The sequence below is a fragment of the Salvelinus namaycush genome, chromosome 19 (assembly GCF_016432855.1).
Source record: "Salvelinus namaycush isolate Seneca chromosome 19, SaNama_1.0, whole genome shotgun sequence".
NCBI lineage: Eukaryota > Metazoa > Chordata > Actinopteri > Salmoniformes > Salmonidae > Salvelinus > Salvelinus namaycush.
This window is the reverse complement of record NC_052325.1, coordinates 21,484,923-21,511,255: the sequence shown is the minus strand read 5'-3', so window position 1 is coordinate 21,511,255 and position 26,333 is coordinate 21,484,923.

Genomic DNA, 26,333 nt, shown 5'->3' with positions numbered 1-26,333 from the left:
ATCCTATAGAAAATGTGTGGGCAGAACTGTGCGAGCAAGGAGGCCTACAAACCTGACTCAGTTACACCTGCTCTGTCAGGAGGAATGGGCCAAAATTCACCCAACTTATTGTGGGAAGCTTGTGGAAGGCTACCCGAAACGTTTGACCCAAGTTAAACCATTTAAAGGCAATGCTACCAAATACTAATTGAGTGTATGTAAACCTCTGACCCACTGGGAATGTGATGAAATAAATAAAAGCTGAAATAAACCATTTTCTCTGCTATTATTCTGACATTTCACATTCTTAAAATAAAGTGGTGATCCTAACTGACATAAAACAGGGAATTTTTACTCGGATTAAATGTCAGGGATTGTGAAAAACTGAGTTTAAATGTATTTGGCTAAGGTGTATGTACATTTCCAACTTCAACTGTACATTTAAGCCACACACTTTCTTGGGTCCTGGTGCTCAGTGGCTCATGGTGACATCCTGTTATAAGGATCAAACACAGCAGGTATTTATTTAACCCCTCTACTCGAGAAGCCATCGCCTTGCCATGCTGTCAACATGATTTTAATGAACGTGAGACCTTGACAGGATATGCCCTCTCCTCAGTGTCACTTCCCTTGACGATACCGTTCTCCAACTGGGACAGGTCAAATCCATTGGCAAGACAATGGATGAATCCCAAATGGCACTATTCCCTATACAGTGCACATTATTTATATATTTTTTAATTATAAAGGGTGCGTGTGCATGATAGTGATATCCCCCACAGTTCCCCAATAGCTGTCACTCAACCATTCGAGACCCCTCCCACAGCCCCCCCCGGAATATTTTTTTTAATATACAATACAATACATTCCATTCCCCACCCCCAAGAACCCCCTATGGGCCCTGGTCAAAAGTAGGGGAGAACCGAGACAAAAGTAACACTTTTTGTTTTTTACTAATTTCTCTGAGATCGATAGAAACACCATATTTTATGACAAACAACTTATACATGTCCTCTTCCATTAGCAACTGTGACTTCATTTCTAGGGTAAATTTATTGAAATACCAGAACATTACTTTTGTACCTGCCAGCGGGGCGGGAGTAACACAGCCTTGAGACGGAAGTAATAGCTGGCGAGAAGTGCACAATATCTGTCTTATCTCCATGTTTCTGGTTTGTAATGCTCATTACTTTCAACAAATGTACTATCAGACATAATTACGTGTTTGTGTCGATTTGAATAATTAATGCTATATGTTCGTAATTTCTGAAAATGAACCATGGGTCAACATCGCAATGTTGCACAACGAAAATATTTTGCCTATCAATATTACTAAAATGGATCACATAATAACTATGTTAAGGATACTTTTCTCATATCACTTTAATGGGAATGTTGTAGGATTTGTTTTTCACCATTTTCAATGACTATTCATACTTAGCCTACCAATCAGGTGCGATCAAGCTGTCCCTATTCATACTTAGCCTACCAATCAGGTGCGATCAAGCTGTCCCTATTCATACTTAGCCTACCAATCAGGTGCGATTAAGCTGTCCTTGTCATGCGCACACCTCATGTCTTGATAGAATAACCAGCTTTATTCTCTTCACAAATGGCAAACTCATCATGCTTATCACATTTCCATGGCTTGACATAAAATAATTGACCACCAAAATCATAAATATATACATGTATATATTTTTTTTAACCAACTAATCTGTTGATAAAAGATTATGTGAGAAGCTGATCCATCAAGTCATAATTCTAACTATGTTATACTGTATATCATTTTCAATCATTCAGTCACTTGTTGATTTTTTGCCAACATTATAAAAGCAATATTAAGTAAAGGAGACAAATGGCCTGTGCTTAATTTTTGTATAAACTGATGACCTGGAATATATTTTTTTATTGTGTTACTTTTGTCCCACCTGTCTCTCCTGTAACTTATCCCAGGCTAACACCCAAGTCAAGCTAGCATGGTACTTCAAACCTGTGCTGTCATTTAGACACTAGATGGGTTAACAAAATGATATACACTACCAGTCAAAAGTTTGGACACCCCGTCTCATTCAAGGGTTTTTCTTTATTTTTACTATTTTCTACATTGTAGAATAATAGTGAAGACATCAAAACTATGAAATAACACATATGGAATCATGTAGTAACCAAAAAAGTGTTAAACAAATCCAAATATATTTTCTATTTGAGATTCTTCAAGGTAGCCACCCTTTGCCATGATGACAGCTTTGCACCTGCTCCTGTAACGTTTGGTGGAGGAGGAATAATGGTCTGGGGAGGTTTTTCATGGTTCGTGCCCCTTAGTTCCAGTGAGGGTAAATGTTAACGCTTCAGCGTACAATGACATTCTGGACAATTCTGTGCTTCCAACTTTGTGGCAACAGTTTGGGATTGCTCTTTCCTGTTTCAGCATGACAATGCCCCCATGCACAAAGCGAGGTCTATACAGAAATGATTTGTCGAGATCGTTGTGGAAGAACTTGACTGGCCTGCACAGAACCTTGACCTCAACTCCATCGAACACCTTTGGGATAAATTAGAACGCCGACTGCGAGCCAGCTGCCTAATTGCCCAACATCAGTTCCTAACCTCACTAATGCTCTTGTGGCTGAATGGAAGAAAGTCCCCTCAACAATGTTCCAACATCTAGTGGAAAGCTTTCCCATAAGAGTGGAGGCTGTTATAGCAGCAAATGGGGGACCAACTCCATATGAATGCCCATGATTTTGTAATGAGATGTTCGACGAGCAGGTGTCCACATACATTTGGTCATGTAGTTTATATTAATATACTCTACTATATCGGGAAATATAGGAAATAGGGTGCCATTTTGGACACAACCAATGTGTTGGTTCCTGTTGGAAGAAATTAAAGGTTTATACTGTTGACCAAGCTACCCAGATACAGTAGCCCTTTATTATAAGTACTTTATTAATGACAGTAAATTCCATTATAGCAGTACCAGAGTCTAGACAGACTGAGTGATCTCTCTACGTGCGTGCATGCCTGTGTGTGTGTGGGTGCCTTCGCTCGTGTGTGTTTGTGTGTGACCGCTCACCACTCACACAAACAACAGTTTCAACGGCATCCAACGCTTAATCCCACAAAAATAAAATCACAGCAATAATCTGTGCGGAACATCAGCCGGCTGCCGGCCGGACAGGGATTTGTAATCTTTCTAAAAATACTATGAAAGACTGGAAGTCTGCTAAGCTGTTTCATATTCTGGTATTTATGTGTGTCTTGTTTATTTACTGGATTTAGTTGCACTTTCATTTTACTGTGTTCCCAGCCCTTGTTTCTGAGCAAAGCTGATTGATTTGTATGAAAAGTAAAGTCTGGTTTATGAGGAAGACTATGTTCCAGACAGGAATATGTGGATTAAATAGAACATGTTTGTGCCTCCAAACTGAGGGCAATCGTGCTGTCCTCATGATGACCACAAACAATGATCTCATCTGTAAAAGTAGAGGGGACCAGGGTTGGTTGTCTTTTTATTCTTGTGTGTATTTCTCAGCACCAGTGGTAGGTAGCCTAGCGGTTAAGCTTGAAAGGTGGAACAATCTGCTTTTCTCCCCTTGAGCAAGGCAGTTAACCCACAACAACTGTCGCCGATGATGTCGATTAAGGCAGCCCCCCGCACCTCTCTGATTCAGAGGGGTTGGGTTAAATGCGGAAGACACTTTTCAATTGACTGACTAGGTTTTCCCTATATCTTACAAGATCTTGGGTTGAAATGAGAACCCCATTTTATCCTCAGATCTTATTCCAACATTGCAGTATAAGCCATCAAACACACTCTGTCCACTTGTGACAACCAGTTGGATGTCACAATGTTTCTTAGTAGCTTATTTCTTTTGTAACAGGAAATGATCCAACGATATTCCTAACACAATTCAGCATTTTATGTTGTGAGAATAACAAATGACAGTTTTTTTTGTGTGTATGCGTGTTTGCACACGCGTGTGTGGGTGTGTGACAGAACAAATGTGTGTGTGAGAGAGGCAACAAAGGGAGCTCCTAATAGCAGAAGAACAAAAGAGTTTGGAATTATAGTGGAGTTGATAGTGATAACCATTCCATGTGACAACCCCTCCCCAATGCTAATTAAGATGCTAGTTACAACATGGCTTGACCTAGGAACTCAGAAATAGGTTTGAAATATAACTCTACCTTTCCTATTTTCAACAAACATAATTGTTCATGGATACTCTCATAATTCAAACATTTACAAATATTTTTTTTTTTACTTTCACCTATGAAAACCCCTACACAAAGAAGTACACAACGGTACTCATTTTGGAACACTCTAAAAATGGTTCTCATGACAGCAGCATATCACCCTGCATTCCACTGCTGGCTTGCCTCTGAAAGCATGTTCCGTCCCGGTCGGCTTCTGGATGGAAGACCTGATGCTGCTGGAAGAGGTGTTGGAGGGCCTCTGGTTTAAGGAGATCCCTGGGCAGTGAAGGAGACATTGCCCTGCGAAGGGTGCCGTCTTTCGGATGGGACTTTAGAATGGGTGACCTGGTCACTAAAGATCCCATTGCACTCATCGTAAGAAGATCCCATTGCACTTAAACCTAGTGTTGTAGCTAAATTCTCAATCCCCAGCTTCCAATTAGCTCGTTCATCCCCTCTCCTCCCCGCTGTAACTCTTCCCCAGGTCATTGCTGTAAAAGAGTATATGTTCTCAGTCAACTTACCTGGTAAAATAAGGATGAATAAATTAAGCACTGACAGCACTAATAAGGCATGGTGATATAGGCTACATAGGCAGTCAATATCTCACAACATAACAAGTAGGCCTAAAGTATTTCTATTCATTGTCTCTACATGTTTATGATTGTGCTGTTCATCAACACACTTTTTTTTTATTGACAGCTGATAACAGACCGGAGGGGTATCCCTGGCTCTCGATAATTCTCCAGGTGCCCGTAGTGTTTGCATTGCAGAGTACTAAAGTATCACCAATTTATTTGCAGAGTGGGGACTGAAGAGAGGGATCTGGCCAGCTTCCAGAGGTGGGCTCCTATTGCAGTGTTGAGAGCTCCATCTCACCTGCCATCTATTAACCCTGTCATTGATAGTGGGGTACAGCCACACTGTTTCTCTGTGTTTTTTAGTGTTTCTCATCTACAACAGGGAGATCAATTAAAATGTAGCCATAGGCATTTTGACTTCGCTGCCCCCAAGAGGTTCTAAGAAATTATCAAGTGGAAAGTGGAATTGGAACACTTGAAACACTTGGAATTGGAACACTCCTAATTATGTTCTAATAACTGTGTTCTTTCTCCGCTCTACTCCAATGGTACAGGAGGCCAAAAGTGTTCCCTGCAGAGAACCAGCTTATACTGTATCCCGTATATTGTGATTTGGCCTCTCATCCCATTGTGTTCCCCCGTCGTATCGATAACATGTGAGTTATAAACATATTGTCCCGCGTTTTACTTATGACACGCTGCATATTTCAGATTTCAATAACTTCGCAACTTCTCAGATAGATGTGTCATGCTAGTGTGTGTTACCTCCCCGAGGACATGGGGGTATCACTTTACACACAAACACAAGACTGAGTTGACACAGCACAGGTCACCTTCTCTCCATGAAACAGTGTTTGCGTCCCAAATGGCACCCTATTCCCTGTAAAGTGCACTATATATAGTCCTATATTTTGACCAGAGCACTATGGGCCAATATGGCTCTGGTCAAAAGTAGTGCATTATATAAGGAATAGGGTGCCATTTGGGATGCAGATAGTGTTCAGGAAACAGTGTTATACAATGGGATGGACTCCCATTGTGGGCTAATGTTGTTGACATCGATCTCTTGGTGCAGGAGAGAAGAGGAGCCTGAGACTGTGCCCTCTGTGAATGGAATGGGTCACTTGTCTTTCATTCAGCTTTATATAGGCTACACTCTCATCCCTTTACAAAGTTATTATAATGGGAAACTTGACCAAACCCTTATTACCTGGTAAGCAGGAAATCTCGCTTGTTGTGTAATGAGAACAAGAGGCAGAGAAAACCCCTATAAAGGTGCTTACGTAGGGTGAATTCAGATAGAGTGGGACATCATAAAAACTGGGACAGCTTAACCCTGAGCCGTTTATTTCTTGGCAGTGTACTATACCCTACCTGTCACTCATGTGTCCAACTTGGCCCTTCGTATGAGAAAGATGTGGTACAGGCTGGGTGAAGGGAGAGCTCTGGACAGATGCATCAGTCACATAATATATACTGCCAGATGTGGGACAGGCTGGGGTGAAGGGAGAGCTCTGGACAGATGCATCAGTCACATAATATATACTGCCAGATGTGGGACAGGCTGGGGTGAAGGGAGAGCTGTGGACAGATGCATCAGTCACATAATATATACTGCCAGATGTGGGACAGGCTGGGGTGAAGGGAGAGTTGTGGACAGATGCATCAGTCACATAATATATACTGCCAGATGTGGGACAGGCTGGGGTGAAGGGAGAGCTCTGGACAGATGCATCAGTCACATAATATATACTGCCAGATGTGGGACAGGCTGGGTGAAGGGAGAGCTCTGGACAGATGCATCAGTCACATAATATATACTGCCAGATGTGGGACAGGCTGGGGTGAAGGGAGAGCTGTGGACAGATGCATCAGTCACATAATATATACTGCCAGTCAGTTATGCAATCTTAGAAAAAAAGGTCTAGAAAATCTAGAATCTAAAAGGGTTCTTCGGCTATCCCCATAGAATAACCCTTTGAATAACAATTTTTGGTTCAAAGTAGAACTCAATTGGTTTCAGGTAGAACCCTTTTGGGTTCCATGTTGAACCCTCTGCGGAAAGGGTTCTACCTGGAACCCAAAAGGGTTCTACCTGGAACCAAAAAGGGTTCTACCTGGAACCAAAAAGGTTATTTTATGGGGACATCTGAAGATCCATATCTGTAAGATACAAATGTCGAGAGTTGCTATGAACAGGAATACACCCATTCTCAACAGCAGTGCGATGTGTTCCTGTACGCATTGGTCTTGCTCACTGACACCCTGAATAGTGTGGACTCTTTACTGTATTATGTGTCTGTGCTGTATGCTGCATACTGTTATCAGTGTTGTGTTTCTATGCCTTCAATATACTTCAATATACCTAATTGGTGGTAGTAATCCAGCCTTGGTTGACTGAGGCTGAGGTGTATGACGTGCCGGCAGACTACCCGGTCACTGCAGTCCAGATAGACAGGGATTTGGCCACCAGTCAAACTGGAACACTCCGACTGGGACCTAATGGTCTGGTCTGGTCCATCTAATGGCCGTCTTCTGTGACGGAGCCAACCCAGTCTGGGTTTCCACCGTGTCCCATTGGTCCAGATGCAACCAGTGTGCAGCTGGGTAGCCGTTCAGTGTCGGCTGTGGAGCTATTGAAAGCTGTCAGTCACCTAAGTAACTCACTAACGCTGGACGTGCTGCATGGACTGGATGTACTGTACATGCTAGAGCTACCGGTATGTTCCTGGTATTACAGGGATGGGATTTTATGGAAGAGTATTTAAGATTTATTGCATCTGACAATTGAATAGGAGTGGCTGTCGGCATGATCTGATCACCTGCTCAGGGTGAGTGTGCATACCTTACTAAAGCTTTGAAATGCTTGGGCATATGGAACAGTATAATTAACTGCTATACATGAGTGAGTTTGTGTGTTTGTGTATACTGTATGTGTGCATGCCCGCGTGCATTTGTGTGTATGTGTGTGTGCATGTGTGTTTGTGTATGTGTGTGTGCATGCGTGTGTGTTTACAACCTGGTTGAGCAGCAGGTGCTTACGTAGGGTGAATTCGGATAGACTGGGACATCATATAAACTGGGACGGCTTAATCCTGAGCCGTTTATTTCTTGGTCTGGCGAGAGAAAATCTAAACTATTGTTACTAAACCTTTACAGAGAAACCACATGATCAAAATCACAGCATTTCATTGGTGTGACATCATAGAGGGGGCAGGGCAAGCTTCAAACAGGAAGCTCACACTGCGAAGCACACGGTAAGATCAGTTACATAGCTTTTTTTCTGTTTTGATATGAATGTTATAAAACTGTCATAAATAATTGTGAATTAAATGTGCATACTATGTAATGGTGCATCAAAATACATAAAAAAGTTGCCATATTATGTTTCAATTTTGTAGTTCAGTCATTTTTGTTGTTATCCTGCTTTACCAACCATAGCTAGTTAAAAAGAGGACAGCATGGAGTAGCTAAAGTGGGACAGTCTTATAGGCTTTTCCAATGGCGGAAAAATATCCAGTTTACATTAGGGACCCCATGTACTTAGGTTAGGCAGGGCTCTGCTTCTTGTAGTATTACTGTATGTCCTGTTAACTTGTTTTATTCTAGTACTGTTATTAGTACTGTTATTTAAGTGAATTCAGAAAATGTGGGACACTTTTGGAATTTCCGTCTCAGGTAACCTCTTCAGACATTTATCCAACATACACTGAGTGTACAAAATATTAGGAACACCTGCTCTTTCCATGAAATAGACTGACCAGGTGAATCCAGGTGAAAGCTATGATACCTTATTGATGTCACTTGTTAAATCTACTTCAATCAGTATAGATGGTTAACTTCTTATGGCTGCAAGCCCGAAGCCGGGCACAATATGACAACAGCCACTTCAAGTGCAGGGCGCGAAATTCAAAATATATTTTTTAGAAATATTTAACTTTCACACATTAAAACCTTTTGTCAATAGGGGGTGCTATTTGCACTTTGTAATAATTTCGTTCCCAAATTAAACTGCCTCTTACTCAATTCTTGCTCGTACAATATGCATATTATTATTACTATTGGATAGAAAACACTCTCTAGTTTCTAAAACCGTTTGAATTATTTCTCTGAGTGAAACAGAACTCATTCTGCAGCACATTTCCTGTCAGGAAGTGAGATTTCTGAAATCGAGGTCCCTGTTCTAGGGTCAGTTTATAAGTCCCCATGTAAGCTATGGGGCTACATGCACTGCATACGCCTTCCTCTAGATGTCAGTAAGCGGTGAGAATTTGAATGGAGTGGATTGCACCATCTGGGCCACTATAAAAGCTCATGGAACGGAAGTACCGTTCTTTTCAACGGGGCGCCTGGCGCAAGAGGGACATCACAATGGCGTCCTGCAAAAGCTTTCGTTTTAGCAGTTCTATATCTCCGGTCATGTTTTTATTCGTTATAGGTGTTAAAGACATCATAAGGTAGTTAATTTAAACCGACTTATAGCAGTTTATATCAGTTTATTGCGATTTTCTGGAATTTCTTTGTGACGCGCTATCACGAGTTGGACACCTCTCCAGTGGGTGGCTATCGTTAGCTGCTATTTCTACAGGAGAAGAGGACATCTTTCAACCAAAATACGATTGTTCTGGAGAAAGGACACCTTGCCCAAGATTCTGATGGAAGCTCAGCAAATAGTAAGCCGTCTTTATGCTGTTAATTCGTATTTATGTTGACAAATGTCAAATAATAATTCCGCCATGAATTTCGGTGCGGTCTCGCTTGCGCAGTAACGTTAATTTTAAAAATCTAACACAGCGGTTGCATTAAGAACTAATGTATCTTTCATTTGCTGTCCAACCTGTATTTTTTTAGTCAAGTTTATGATTACTTATCGATTAGAATAGGTGCCTCTCCAAGATGGCGCCGGACAGATTGCTTGAAGTTTTGGCCACTAATCACATTGTATAACCACGATTTGTGCCGCTAAATATGCACATTTTCGAACAAACCCTATATGCATTGTGTAATATGATGTTACAGGACTGTCATCTGATGAAGAATATCAAGGTTAGTCAAAAATTATATATCTTTTGCCTGTTTGTTACGATCGCTAACCTTTGCTGCTGGTAAATGGTGTTGTGTTTCTGGCTATTGTGGTAAGCTAATATAATGCTATATTGTGTTTACGCTGTAAAACACTTAGAAAATCTGAAATATTGGCTGGATTCACAAGATCTGTGTCTTTCATTTGCTGTACGCTGTGTATTTTTAAGAAATGTTTTATGATGAGTAATTAGGTAATACACGATGGTCTCTGTAGTTATTCTAGTTGCTTTGGTGAGAGTTGTGATGGTGGCTGCAATGGTAAACTATGATTTATACCTGAAATATGCACATTTTTCTAACAAAACATATGCTATACAATAAATATGTTATCAGACTGTCATCTGATGAAGTTGTTTCTTGGTTAGTGGCTATTTATATCTTTATTTGGTCGAATTTGTGATAGCTACTGATGCAGTCAAAAAATGGTGGAGTAAAAAAAAGTGGTGTCTTTTGCTAACGTGGTTAGCTAATAGATTTACATATTGTGTCTTCCCTGTAAAACATTTTAAAAATCAGAAATGATGGCTGGATTCACAAGATGTGTATCTTTCATCTGGTGTCTTGGACTTGTGATTTAATGATATTTAGATACTAGTATTTACTTGTGACGCTATGCTAGGCTATGCTAGTCAGCTTTTTTACTGATGGGGGTGCTCCCGGATCCGGGTTTGGGAGGAACTAGAAGTTAACAAGTCCAATACAGCATTTGAAAGATAAACATCTTGTGAATCCAGCCAACATGTCCGATTTTTAAAATGTTTTACAGCGAAAACACCACGTATATTTATGTTAGCTCACCACCAAATACAAATAAGGACAGACATTTTTCACAGCACATGTAGCATGCACAAAGCCAACCTAACTAACCAAGAACCAACCAAACTAACCAAGAAACAACTTCATCAGATGACAGTCTTATAACATGTTATTCAATAAATCTATGTTTTGTTCGAAAAATTTGCATATTTGAGCTATAGATCAGTTTTACATTGCAGCTACCATCACAGCTACCGTCAGAAATGGCACCGAAGCAGCCAGAGTAATTACAGACACCAACGTCAAATACCTAAATACTCATCATAAAACATTTCTGAAAAATACATGGTGTACAGCAAATGAAAGACAGGCATCTTGTGATTCCAGCCAATATTTCCAATTTCTTAAGTGTTTTACAGCGAAAACACAATATAGCATTATATTAGCTTACCACAATAGCCAGAAACACAAGCCATTCCCCAGCAGCAAAAGTTAGCGATCGTAACAAACCAGCAAAAGATATATAATTTTTGACTAACCTTGATAAGCTTCATCAGATGACAGTCCTATAACATCAGGTTATACATACACTTATGTTTTGTTCGAAAATGTGCATATTTAGAGCTGAAATCAGTGGTTATACATTGTGCTAACGTAGCATCTTTTTCCCACAACGTCCGGATATTTTTCTGGCACTCACATATTCTGACCAAATAACTATTCATAAACATAACAAAAAAATACATGTTGTATAGGAAATGATAGATACACTAGTTCTTAATGCAATCGCCGTGTTAGAATTCTAAAAATAACTTCATTACGATATGCAGTTTACGTTATGGCGAGGGCGTGCCCAAAACCTGGCCGCAACCTACTAGTACAACATGTTCGACAGATATATGAAATAACATCATAAAATGGGTCCTACTTTTGATGATCTTTCATCAGAATGTTGTACAAGGGGTCCTTTGTCGGGAACAATCGTTGTTTGGATTTAGAATGTCCTCTTCTCCAGTCAATTAGCACGGAAAGCTAGCAAAGTGGCGCTAAGCTCTCCTTCGTGAACAAACGCAGACAACGCAACACGCCTAACATCCCGAAAAAAATTCAATAATCTAATAAAACTATATTGAAAAAACATACTTTACGATGATATTGTCACATGTATCAAATAAAATCAAAGCCGGAGATATTAGTCGTCTATAACGACAGCTGTACAGAAGGCAAAACCAGGTCCCTTCACGCGCTCTCCAGAAAACAGGAAACTGGTGACACGTCATACAAAGAGCATTTATTCGAGCCCAGATAAAGTTATACACTCAATTTCTTCTCTCACTGCCTGTCGACATCTAGTGGAAGACGTATGAAGTGCATGTATTCTAATAAATATCAAGGACCTTTATAGGCAGGGCCTAGAAGAGAGCATCGATTTCAGATTTTCCACTTCCTGTTAGGAAGTTTGCTGCAAAATGAGTTCTGTTTTACTCACAGATATAATTCAAACGGTTTTAGAAACTAGAGAGTGTTTTCTATCCAATAGTAATAATAATATGCATATTGTACGAGCAAGAATTGAGTACGAGGCCGTTTGAAATGGGCACCTTTTATCCGGCTACTCAATACTGCCCCTGCAGCCCAAACAGGTTAAAGAAGGATTTTTAAGCCTTGAGGCATTTGAGACATGGATTGTGTGTGTGTGCCATTCAGAGGGTGAATGAGCATATCAAGGCACAAGGTGAGACCCAGATGCAGACACAGGAGGCAGATGGTTAGAGTCTTACAATGTTTAATAATCCAAAGGGGTAGGCAAGAGAATGGTCGTGGACAGGCAAAAAGGTCAACACCAGATCAGAGTCCAGGAGGCACAGTGGCAGACAGGCTCGTGGTCAAGGCAGGCAGAATGGTCAGGCAGGCAGGTACAGAGTCCAGAAACAGGCAAGGGTCAAAACCGGGAGGACTAGAAGAAGGAGAATAGCAAAAAGGAGTATGGGAAAAACACGCTGGTTGACTTGACTAAACATACAAGACGAACTGGCACAGAGAGACAGGAAACACAGGGATAAATACACTGGGGAAAATAAGGCCTGGTGTGTGGAGCCGGCACAGGTGGCACCGGACTGGTGACACGCACTTCAGGGAGGGTGCGGGGAGCTGGCACAGGACGTACCGGACTTGGGAGGTGCACTGGCGGCCTGGTGCGTGTAGCCGGCACAGGTGGCACCGGACTGGTGACACGCACTTCAGGGTGAGTGCGGGGAACTGGCACAGGACGTACCGGACTGGAGAGGCGCACTGGAGGCCAGACGCGTGGAGCCGGCACAGACTTCACCAGACTGCTGACAGGCTCTTCAGGTCGAATGTTGAGCAGAACACACTTGACCAACATCTCTCTCCTTTCTCTCTCTCCCAACTTCTCCATCGCCTCCCTGACGGTCTCTGGCTCTTCAGGGTGAGTGTGGGAAACCGGCACAGGACGTACCGGGCTGGGGAGGCGCACTGGTGGCCTGGTGCGTGGAGCCGGCACAGATGGTACCAGGCTGAGAAGGCGCACTAGAGGTCTGGTGCGTGGAGCCGGCACAGATGGCACCGGACTGGTGACACGCTCTTCAGCACGCTTGCGCTGCAGCATACTCCTCGCTACCAACTCTCTCCGGTATCTTTCATTAAATTCCCCCACCGACTCCCGAACAGGCTCTGGCACTCCCCGCTGCTCAGTCGACCACCCCATGTGCCCCCCCCCCCCAAAAAAAATATTGGGGTTTCTGTGGCCGTTGACCCCGGCGTCGTCGCTGTCCTTCCCGATTACTCTGCGACTCCCACCAAGGAAGGGTCTCGCATCCTCCCATTATCTCTTCCCAGGTCCAACTCACTTTTCCCTCCGTTGCACGCTGCTTGGTCCTTGCTTGGTGGGATATTCTGTCACATTCGTGAGGAAAGACGGACCAAGGCGCAGCGTGTGTTGAATTCCACATCTTTTAATAAAGTGAAGCTTCTAAACAAACCAATAAACAAACAACGAAACGTGACACCCGTGGTTCTACATGCACATACACAAAACAATATCCCACAACCCAGGTGGGAACAATGGAGAACTTAAGTATGATCCCCAATTAGAGACAACGACAATCAGCTGCCTCTAATTGGGAACCGTACAACAAAACAAACATAGATATAGGAAAACTAGAACACCCCCTAGTCACACCCTGCCCTACAACACCATAGAGAACCCCGAGGGCTCTCTATGGTCAGGGCGTGACAGGCCTGGTACTCAGGGCTCTGTTGTTCATCTAACCACTCTGACATCAACACAAATACAATCTAAAATCACATCAAACACTTATCATCAAAACAGTATGTGCTTTAAAACTCACCTCACTGTCATCGATCAATTTGAAGAAAGAATTTCAACAGCAGGTGGAAACTGAGTGGAAAACATGGTATTTGTGGATGTCGTTTCAAAGCCTAACACAACAAAATGGACAGCAAATTCTAAGGTTTATGATTAATTCAAAACACCCATAGAGCTTATGCATGGGCCTATACAGTGCATTCGGAAAGTATTCAACCCCTTACCTTTTTCCACATTTTGTTACGTTACAGCCTAATCTAAAATGGATTAAACTGTATTTTTTCCTCATCAATCTACACACAATACCCAATAATGACAAAGCGAAAACAGGTTATCAGGCATTTTTGTACATTTATAAAAAAGTACAAAACAGAAATATCCTATTTACATAAGTATTCAGACCGTTTGCTTTGAGACTTGAAATTTAGCTCAGGTTCATCCTGTTTCCATTGATCAAGCTTGAGATGTTTCTACAACTTGATTGGAGTGCACCTGTGGTAAATTCAATTGATTGGACATGATTTGGAAAGGCACACACCTGTCTATTTAACTTTTTATGGCTGCAGGGGCAGTATTGAGTAGCTCTGATTAAAGGTGCCCATTTCAAACGGCCTCGTACTCAATTCTTGCTCGTACAATATGCATATTATTATTACTATTGGATAGAAAACACTCTCTAGTTTCTAAAACCGTTTGAATTATATCTGTGAGTCAAACAGAACTCATTTGGCACAAACTTCCTGACCAGGAAGTGGAAAGTCTGAAATCGATGCTCTGTTCTACTTCCTGCCTATACATGGGCATGATACGTAAGAGTATACGTGCACTTCATACACCTTCCCCTGGATGTCAAGAGGCGGTGAGAGAAGAAATTTCGTGTTTATCTTGGTCTGAGGTGGAATACAAGCTCTTTGTATGACGTGTCCCTCATTTCCGGTTTTCTGGAGAGCGCGCAGGGGGACATGGATTTGCCTTCTGTTTAGCTGCCGTTATAGTCGACTAATATCTCCGGCTTTGATTTTATTTGATACATGTGACCATATCATCGTAAAGTATGTTTTTTCAATATAGTTTCATCAGATTATTGAAATTTTTTCGGGAGTTTTGCCGTGTTCCGTTCTCTTCCGTTTGTTGACATGGAGAGCGTCGTGCCACTTGGCTAGTGTGCTTGCTAATTGAAGAGGGAAAGTTGCCGTTCTAAATCCAAACAACGATTGTTCTGGACAAAGGACACCTTGTCCAACATTCTGATGGAAGATCAGCAAAAGTAAGAAACATTTTATGATGCTATTTCATATATCTGTCGTACATGTGAACTAGTCGCCGACGCCCAACGTTTGGGTACTCTAGCTATACCGAAGCTGCATATCGTAATGAAGTTATTTTTAGAATTCTAACACTGCGATTTCATTAAGAACTAATGGATCTATCATTTCCTATACAACATGTATGTTTTAGTTATGTTTATGAATAGCTATTTGGTCAGAATATGTGTGTCAGAAAAAGTGTCCGAAAAAATCCGGGCGTTGTGGGAAAAAGTAGCTAAGTTAGCAGAATGTATAACCATTGATTTCAGCTCTAAATATGCACATAAATATGCACAACAAAACATAAGTGTATGTATAACCTGATGTTATAGGACTGTCATCTGAGGAAGAAAATCAAGGTTAGTCAAAAATTATATATCTTTTGCTTGTTTGTTACGATCGCTTACTTTTGCTACTGGGAAATTGCTTGTGTTTTTGGCTATTGTGGTAAGCTAATATAACGCTATATTGTGTTTTCGCTGTAAAACACTTGATAAATCGGAAATATTGGCTGGAATCACAAGATGCCTGTCTTTCATATGCTGTACACTATGTATTTTTCAGAAATGTTTTATGATGAGTAATTAGGTATTTGACGTTGGTGTCTGTAATTATTCTGTCTGCTTTCGGTGCAATTTCTGATTGTAGACTATGATTTATACCTGAAATATCCACATTTTTCGAACAAAACATAGATTTATTGAATAACATGTTATAAGACTGTCATCTGATGAAGTTGTTTGTTGGTTAGTTTGGTTGGTTCTTGGTTAGTTAGGTTGGCTTTGTGCATGCTACCTGTGCTGTGAAAAATGTCTGTCCTTTTTTGTATTTGGTGGTGAGCTAACATAAATATACGTGGTGTTTTTGCTGTAAAACATTTTAAAAATCGGACATGTTGGCTGGATTCACAAGATGTGTACCTTTCATTTGCTGTATTGGACTTGTTAATGTGTGAAAGTTAAATATTTAAAAAATATATATTTTGAATTTCGCACCCTGCACTTGAGCTGGCTGTTGTCATAAGTGTACCGACGTCGGGCTTGCAGCCATAAGAAGTTTTAAGGTCCCACAGTTGACAGTGCATGTCAGAGCAAAAACCAAGCCATGAGGTCGAAGGAATTGTCCATAGAGCTCAGAGACAGGATGTTTTTTCGAGGCACAGATTTAAGGAAGGGCACCAAAAAATATCAGCAGCATTGAAGGTCCCCAACAACACAGTGGCCTCCATCATTCTTAAATGGAAGACATTTGGAACCACCAAGACTCTTCCTAGAGCTGGCCACCTGGACAAACTGAGCAATCATGGAAGAAGGGCCTTAATCAGGGAGGTGACCAAGAACCCGATTGTTACTCTGACAGAGCTCCAGAGTTCCTCTGTGGAGATGGGAGAACCTTCCAGAAGGACAACTATCTCTGAAGCACTCCTCTCCTCAGTGAAAGGCACATGGCAGCCCGCTTGGAGTTTGCCAAAAAGGCACCTAAAGGACTCAGACCATGAGAAACAAGATTTTCTATTCTGATGAAACCAAGATTGAACTCTTTGGCCTGAATTCCAAGAGTCATGTCTGGAGGAAACCTGGCACCATCCCTACGGTGAAGCATGGTGGTGGCAGCATCATGCTATGGGGATGTTTTTCAGCGACAGGGACTGGGAGACTGGTCAGGATCGAGGGAAAGATGAACGTAGCAAAGTACAGGGAGACCCTTGATGAAAACCTGCTCCAGAGTGCTCAGGACCTCAGACTGGGGCGAAGGATCACCTTCCAGCAGGACAACAACCATAAGCACACAGCCAAGACAATGCATGAGTGGCTTCGGGACAAGTCTCTGAATGTCCTTAAGTGGCGTAGCCAGAGCCCGGACTTGAACCCAATCGAACATCTCTGTAGAGACTTAAAAATAGCTGTGCAGCGACGCTCCCCATCCAACCTGACAGAGCTTGAGAGGATCTGCAGAGAAGAGAGGGAGAAACTCCCCAAATACAGGTGTGCCAAGCTTGTAGCGTCATACCCAAGAAGACTCGAGGCTGTAATCGCTGCCAAAGGTGCTTCAACAAAGTACTGAATAAACGGTCTGAATACTTATGTAAATGTAATATTTCAATTTTATTTTATTTTTATACTGTACACTTGCAAACATTTCTAAAACCTGTTTTTTCTTTATTATTGTGGGTAGATTGATGATGAAAAAAATGAAAAAGTCTAGGGCTCTGAATACTCCCTGAATGTACTGTTATATGAGCTCGGAAAAAAACGGAATTAAAATAATGATTGCGCCATTATACAATACAGAGTTTACCGCATTTTACACATGGCAGAAAAACATTTTAAAAATACTGATTTAAGTTATCATTGGTACATAATTGGTCTAGCCTAAATTAAACACATTTAGAGTTAGCATACAAGTATAGTGAATTTGTATTTGATTTTGAATATCCTAGTAATAGTGCATTTTTTATATTTTCATAATTAATAGGCTGATACATTACATTTTACCTAAATTCCTTTCTCCAGCCTGCAGAGAGAGAGACTGTCAACAGTTTAATGGAATATGTTTAATTGTGAAAGCATGTTTCTATCGATGTTCACAAACATATTTTTCTTTTTCCCCCAAATTAAGCAGTGGGTAGCTGCTGCAGGATCAGGGTTGGAGTTCCCATGGTATACAGAGTTTGGGCGGAATATCACCTGTCGGGCAGCGAAATTACCTGAGTAGCCTACTTTACATGAGTGAAAAATGTACCCGCGGGAGAGTGGCCTCCATTCTCTATTCCAGTGTTTTTGTTGTCTTGCCCCTGATCCTGCCCGTTTGATAATGGGCCATTCTAAATCTAAACTCATTTTACATATTAGTAAAGACAATATTAAATTGAGAACAGTCTGATGGGTGAAAATAGAATATGATCAGCGTGTGCAGCCTGAAGCAAGGAACAGAATGTTTCTTTGCAACTTTCTCAAATCATCAATAGCCTATAGTCGCATCATGCGGCCCATATATATTTTGATTTGTAAGGCGTTCTAAGGTTTTTATCATTCACTACTAAAGTTGCAGAATAATTATAAATCTAGCATATAGGACCTGTCTCAAATTATAACTTTTACCTCAACATTGGAATGGGGAAAATATCCTTTGTATTTTATTCAGCTAAGTTCAATTATATTGTTCTTACTATAAAATCATATCATATAAAATAATGGCTTTGGACTTATAAGCATATCTTGTCTGCTAAATGAACAAGCCTACAGCCTATGGCATGGCGCATAGCCAGATAACGTAGGACAACTCATATTCTGTTCTTCTGAAATACATTTTTCTTCATATCATAATGTTTCTTTAGACCTGCCTAAAATAAATCATGGATTTATTGTGATTGTGTATATTAAATTGATTTATTATACTTTTTTACATGTAGATTTTCCAAAGGCAGCGCATCAGTGGCTTGTATGTGGAGGCCTGGAGATGCTAAACATGTTTATGTTAATAACGGTCAATTACTGTGAGACCAGCTGCTTTTGCATGACAATAACCAGCTGACAAAGTTCATTAATCCAGCCAACTTGACACAACTGTGGGAAGCATTGGAGTCAACATGGGCCACCATCCCCGTGGAACGCTTTCTACATCTTGTAGAGTCCATGACCCAACAAATTGAGGCTGTTCTGAGGGCAAAAGGTGGTGCAACTCAATATTAGGAAGGTGTTCCAAATGTTTTGTACACTCAGTGTATTAGCCCAGCACATGATACATTTCTGAAATCCTCAGATGTTTCTTAATCACACAAAATTGAATAGAATTGTCTATAATAATGGTGTACCAGTTTATCTAACCTGCTGTCCATCTACCAAATGTGAACTGAAAATATTGTTTTGACTCAGTGTACATATAGTTCATGCTTCCTGTGAATATGAAATCAACATTTATTTTTTCATGTGTGATTAGGAAACATTTTGAGAAGTTCAGAAATGTATCATGTGTTGGTTGGGCTAATATGTTGGATAGATGTTGAAAGAGGTTAGAGAAGACAGAAATGAAAAAAGTGTCCCACAAATTCACCCTACTCCCTGATTGAGAGGGCTGAGAGCGTGTGTGTGTGTGTGTGTGTGTGTGTGTGTGTGTGTGTGTGTGTGTGTGTGTGTGTGTGTGTGTGTGTGTGTGTGTGTGTGTGTGTGTGTGTGTGTGTGTGTGTGTGTGTGTGTGTGTGTGTGTGTGAGGCTGAGGGGCTGAGGGTGTGTTTGTGTTCATGTGAGTGTGAATGTTCTCTTAATGTGCAGCAATCAGTGAGTTCTGTTCCTGAAATAAAGGAAAACACTGTAGGAACATGCAGCATGTCGTTGGCTCATTAAATCAGGCCTGGTGTTTATAATGTAGCTGAGAGGAACACTAAATCACTCTGTTCCCATGAGCGCTGTAAACTAGCAGTCAGCCCTGCCCTGTTACACAGTGTGTACGCGTGTGTCTGTCTGTCTATCCCAGCCCTGTGTGTGTGAGTGTGACTGTGTCTGTCCAGCCCAGCCCTGTGTGTGTGCGTTTCGTTTTATATGTGTGTCTGTTACAGACTATTAGTGTTGTGTTTGCTCCCCCATGTGTTCATGTGTCTGCTACGGCTGCAGTCATTCCTTCTGGTCTCCTCCAAGGCCTAGCTGCTGCCATGGTTGGACACCACGCTGCCCCAGGATGGTAGACAAGGCCTAGCTGCTGCCATGGTTGGACACCACGCTGCCCCAGGATGGTAGACGAGGCCTAGCTGCTGCCATGGTTGGACACCACGCTGCCCCAGGATGGTAGACAAGGTCTAGCTGCTGCCATGGTTGGACACCACGCTGCCCCAGGATGGTAGACAAGGCCTAGCTGCTGCCATGGTTGGACCCCACACTGCCCCAGGATGGTAGACAAGGCCTAGCTGCTGCCATGGTTGGACACCACGCTGCCCCAGGATGGTAGACAAGGTCTAGCTGCTGCCATGGTTGGACACCACGCTGCCCCAGGATGGTAGACAAGGTCTAGCTGCTGCCATGGTTGGACACCACGCTGCGCCAGGATGGTAGACGAGGCCTAGCTGCTGCCATGGTTGGACCCCACGCTGCGCCAGGATGGTAGACAAGGCCTAGCTGCTGCCATGGTTGGACACCACGCTGCCCCAGGATGGTAGACAAGGCCTAGCTGCTGCCATGGTTGGACACCACGCTGCCCCAGGATGGTAGACGAGGTCTAGCTGCTGCCATGGTTGGACACCACGCTGCGCCAGGATGGTAGACGAGGCCTAGCTGCTGCCATGGTTGGACACCACGCTGCCCCAGGATGGTAGACAAGGCCTAGCTGCTGCCATGGTTGGACACCACGCTGCCCCAGGATGGTAGACGAGGTCTAGCTGCTGCCATGGTTGGACCCCACACTGCCCCAGGATGGTAGACGAGGCCTAGCTGCTGCCATAGTTGGACCCCACGCTGCCCCAGGATGGTAGACGAGGTCTAGCTGCTGCCATGGTTGGACACCACGCTGCCCCAGGATGGTAGACAAGGTCTAGCTGCTGCCATGGTTGGACACCACGCTGCGCCAGGATGGTAGACAAGGCCTAGCTGCTGCCATGGTTGGACCCCACGCTGCGCCAGGATGGTAGACACAGAGGGTTGTACTGAGTGTAGCACACATATGGTGGGTTAGTGAGTAACACGCAGACACACACACATAAGCGTGAAAACACACACGCACACACACACCAACGTTCATGGACAAGGGTTTGGACGTCTGATTCTGCAGTGAGACTGTGAGAGCTTGTTTACACACACACACACACACACACACACACATACACACACACACACACACACACACACCCACGCACCCACCTTCGCACACGCAAGCAAGCACACGCACGCACACACGCATCCACACACGCACACATGCACACACACACAAACATTTCTCTTTCTGTGCTCACATATTGTGCACATACAGTATTCATCTGACTGGAACACTTTGGGATATCCATCAGCAAGCAGCACATAGACTGGTGCTGATGTGAACCAACTGGGATAACAGAAGCCAGTGTGGCTGCAGTGTGAATTGTGCCATTGTGCTCTGGCTGATAATGGCTGACTTCTTACATACGTTAAATGCCCCTCTCAAAGACCCCCGAGGCTCTCACACATGGCCTGTTTTTGCATGAACTAAATGCCTCCCATTGAAACAGTCCTAGTCAGCCCAGTTAACATTTATGGAGGTTGTTTAAACAGCCGTGAACTGTGGCTTAAGTGGGATCTGGTCTCCACAAGACCTAAAGGATCTCTGTCCTGCAGCTAGAGCCTTTTCTGTGAGGGTTTTTACACACACACACACACACACACACACACACACACACACACACACACACACACACGGTCTTACGTCAGAAATAGACGTTCACCCATGTTTCTCAAACGTCATCTGGCATCCCCGTCCATAACGCCCTAGCAAACATCCTCCTGCACAACGCCCTAGCAAACATCCTCCTCCATAACGCCCTAGCAAACATCCTCCTGCATAACGCCCTAGCAAACATCCTCCTGCACAACGCCCTAGCAAACATCCTCCTGCACAACGCCCTAGCAAACATCCTCCTGCATAACGCCCTAGCAAACATCCTCCTGCATAACGCCCTAGCAAACATCCTCCTGCACAACGCCCTAGCAAACATCCTCCTGCACAACGCCCTAGCAAACATCCTCCTCCATAACGCCCTAGCAAACATCCTCCTGCACAACGCCCTAGCAAACATCCTCCTGCACAACGCCCTAGCAAACATCCTCCTCCATAACGCCCTAGCAAACATCCTCCTGCACAACGCCCTAGCAAACATCCTCCTGCACAATGCCCTAGCAAACATCCTCCTGCACAACGCCCTAGCAAACATCCTCCTGCATAACGTCCTAGCAAACATCCTCCTGCACAACGCCCTAGCAAACATCCTCCTGCATAACGCCCTAGCAAACATCCTCCTGCACAACGCCCTAGCAAACATCCTCCTGCATAACGCCCTAGCAAACATCCTCCTGCATAACGCCCTAGCTAACATCCTCCTGCACAACGCCCTAGCAAACATCCTCCTGCATAACGCCCTAGCAAACATCCTCCTCCATAACGCCCTAGCAAACATCCTCCTGCACAACGCCCTAGCAAACATCCTCCTGCACAACGCCCTAGCAAACATCCTCCTGCACAACGCCCTAGCAAACATCCTCCTGCACAACGCCCTAGCAAACATCCTCCTGCATAACGCCCTAGCAAACATCCTCCTGCACAACGCCCTAGCAAACATCTTCCTGCACAACGCCCTAGCAAACATCCTCCTGCACAACGCCCTAGCAAACATCCTCCTGCACAACGCCCTAGCAAACATCCTCCTGCACAACGCCCTAGCAAACATCCTCCTGCACAACGCCCTAGCAAACATCCTTCTGCACAACGCCCTAGCAAACATCCTCCTGCACAACGCCCTAGCAAACATCCTCCTCCACAACGCTCTTGTAACGTTCGTCTTCGGAATGAGAAGGATCGGACCAAAGCGCAGCGTGGTAAGTGTTCATGATTATTTATTTAAACTGAACACTGAGACAAAATAACAAAATGGAACAACACGAAACAGTTCTGTCTGGTACAGACACAAAACAGAAAACAACTCCCCTCAAAACACAGGTGGGAAAAAGCTGCCTAAGTATGATTCTCATTCAGAGACAACGATAGACAGCTGCCTCTGATTGAGAACCACACCCGGCCGAACACAAAGAAATACAAAACATAGAAAATGAACATAGAATGCCCACCCAAATCACACCCTGACCAAACCAAAATAGAGACATAAAAAGCTCTCTAACGGTCAGGGCGTGACAGCTCTAGCAAAACTGAAACCTGCTTCAAGATAACAGTGCTCACTGTTGCCCCTAGTGTCCGGTTTTTACGTCATCTTCCAACGTCCTCATGGATCGACGTCTAATCCTGACATGACCTGGATGCACACACACGCGCGGGCACATGAGCACAAACACACACAGAGCTGTGCAGGAATGCATTCAAGATCTGCAACAGTATACTGCTTCACAAAGTTGGGGTTGGGAACTTGATGTCCTTCAAAAGTGGATTCTATTTTGACAAAATAGAATCATAAAAAATTGAAACTTCAGGGTGAGAGTCCAGACACACTATCTGAGACATTCCAGACAGTCCAGTACAGAATGATCATGTGTGGCCTTTCTCGCTAATCTGGCCTTGCAGCCCAGTAGGGAGAGGAGAGGTCTGTATCTGAATGTCGAGGCTGAAGCTGAGGTGGCAGAGCAGCAGTAAGAGATATTAACCTCTCTCTCTCTCTCTCTCTCTCTCTCTCTCTCTCTCTCTCTCTCTCTCTCTCTCTCTATGTCTCTCGCTCCCTGTCTGTCTGTCTCTCTGTCTGTCTCTCTCTCTCTCTCTCGCTCCCTGTCTCTCTCTCTCGCTCCCTGTCTCTCTCTCACTCTCTCTCTCTCTCTCTCTCTCTCTCTCTCTCTCTCTCTCTCTCTCTCTCTCTCTCTCTCTCTCTCTCTCTCTATGTTTCTCGCTCCCTCTCTCTCTCTCTCTCTCTATGTCTCTCGCTCCCTGTCTCTCTCTCTTTCTCTCTCTCTCTATGTCTCTCACTCCCTGTCTCTATGTCTCTCGCTCCCTGTCTCTCTCTCTCTATGTCTCTCGCTCCCTCTCTCTCTCTATCTCTCTCTCTATGTTTCTCTCTACCTGTCTCTCTCTCTCTCTATGTCTCTCGCTCCCTGTCTCTCTCTCTCTCTCTCTCTCTATGTCTCTCGCTCCCTGTCTCTCTCTCTCTCTCTTTTTTTCTCTCTCTCTCTCTCTCTCTCTCTCTCTCTCTCTCTCTCTCTCTCTCTCTCTCTCTCTCTCTCTCTCTCTCTCTCTCTCTCTCTCTCTCTCTCTCTCTCTCTATGTCTCTCGCTCCCTGTCTCTCTTTCTCTCTCGCTCTCTCTCTCTATGTCTCTCGTTCCCTGTCTCTCTCTCTCTCTCAGACAGGAAAGTTCTGGGCCACTGTCGTATTGTCTCGTGAAAGTAAGCTACTGGGCTCTCTCTCCAATATGGGGTTAGCCTCCTTTCTCCACTGTGGTGTTACGTGGCTGGGAGTGCTCAAGGAAACAATGTGAGGTCATCCCACGTGGGGCCACTGTCAGGATCATGGGCTTATTACCTTAAGGTGTTTGTGTTTGTTTTTTTGGTCAAAAGGGAGCGCTGCATGGACCTAGAATCACTTAGTGGCAGCGAGGGGGCTTGAATGAGGACAAGGCTATCTACTATTCCCAAACAGATTATTGGTGATGGCCATGACTCACTTCATAATGACCAATGAATATAGGCTATAAATTCATGATTTACATACATTATTCAATAAAATAACAATGAAACGTGTCGCATGACAATGAATTTTAGGAACACTATATTCAAAACTCTTCAAGTAAATCACCATCATTCAAATACATTAATATGTTTAATTCTCATTACTAGTGTTTGTGTTTGGTATCTGCCGTTACATGTTGGACCTGCCTGGTACTTAATGATTTGGTTAATTGGCAACTAATGCTGTTTTTTGTGGGATTTTGTGTGGTGGGCTGGAGTGTAGGGTGGAGTGTGTGTGTGTGTGTGTGTGTGTGTGTGTGTGTGTGTGTGTGTGTGTGTGTGTGTGTGTGTGTGTGTGTGTGTGTGTGTGTGTGTGTGTGTGTTTGCGCTGTAGGGGTGGCGATGGCCCGGCCAGCTGGTCCGTCTGATCCCTCAGTCTGCTGGTAAATTGGTTTTAGCGGCAGGCAGTGCTAATAAAGCTGATTATCTTTACGGCTCAAGACCCACTAACCCTGACACTCAGGCAGCTGGGGCCCTAGCTCACACACCACATACCCACTCCTCCAGCCCTCCCTCCCCTGTGCTCCCTCCCCCACACTCCCTCGCTAGCCTCCCTCTCTACCGCTCCGTATTCGCTCCTGCACTTGCAATACTTCTTTCCACCCTCTCCCTTCCTGCTTACCCTTTCTTCCTCCCGCTTCTGCACTCCCACCCTCCATGCTCAATCCCTCATTAGCCTCCTTCCCTAACGCCCCATACTCCCTCCTGCACCCTCTTGCTCCCTTTTCCAGCCCGTCCTCCATCCCTGCGCACCCTCCCTCCCTTCCTCTCCGCCTCCCTCTTCCGCGCTCCCACCATCCATCCCACCCTCCATTCCACGCTCCCACCCGCCCTCCTGCCAGCCGTACCTCCCTTCGCTCCCTCCCTCTCTCCACCTTCCCACTCCTGCAGTCACTCCAGGCAGCTGCCATTAACACTGTGCTGTGGCCACTCCACTTCCAAACCTCCCCCCTCCATCCCCAAAATTACACCCCCCACATACAAACTTTAATTTACAGACGCACAGAGATGCAGTCATCAGAAATGAGCATGTACATTGTGTGTATGTGTGCCTGCCCATGTGTGCATGTTTTCATTCATGCATGTCTGTAGTGTGTTTCTTACCATTCTCCTCCTCTTGTACAATGAGCAACATATTGTCCTGGTATTGAACGAGGGGTCTCGTCCCATTCACAGTTAATTGTATAAAGCGCTAAGTGACCTCGCAGTCAGCATGAGGTGGACAGTTACAGCATGGTGTAACACAAACCAACACAAACTCTCCTTCAGTGAGATCAGATCCCAAACTCTCCTTCAGTGAGATCAGATCCCAAACGCTCCTTCAGTGAGATCAGATCCCAAACGCTCCTTCAGTGAGATCAGATCCCAAACGCTCCTTCAGTGAGATCAGATCCCAAACGCTCCTTCAGTGAGATCAGATCCCAAACTCTCCTTCAGTGAGATCAGATCCCAAACGCTCCTTCAGTGAGATCAGATCCCAAACGCTCCTTCAGTGAGATCAGATCCCAAACTCTCCTTCAGTGAGATCAGATCCCAAACGCTCCTTCAGTGAGATCAGATCCCAAACTCTCCTTCAGTGAGATCAGATCCCAAACTCTCCTTCAGTGAGATCAGATCCCAAACTCTCCTTCAGTGAGATCAGATCCCAAACGCTCCTTCAGTGAGATCAGATCCCAA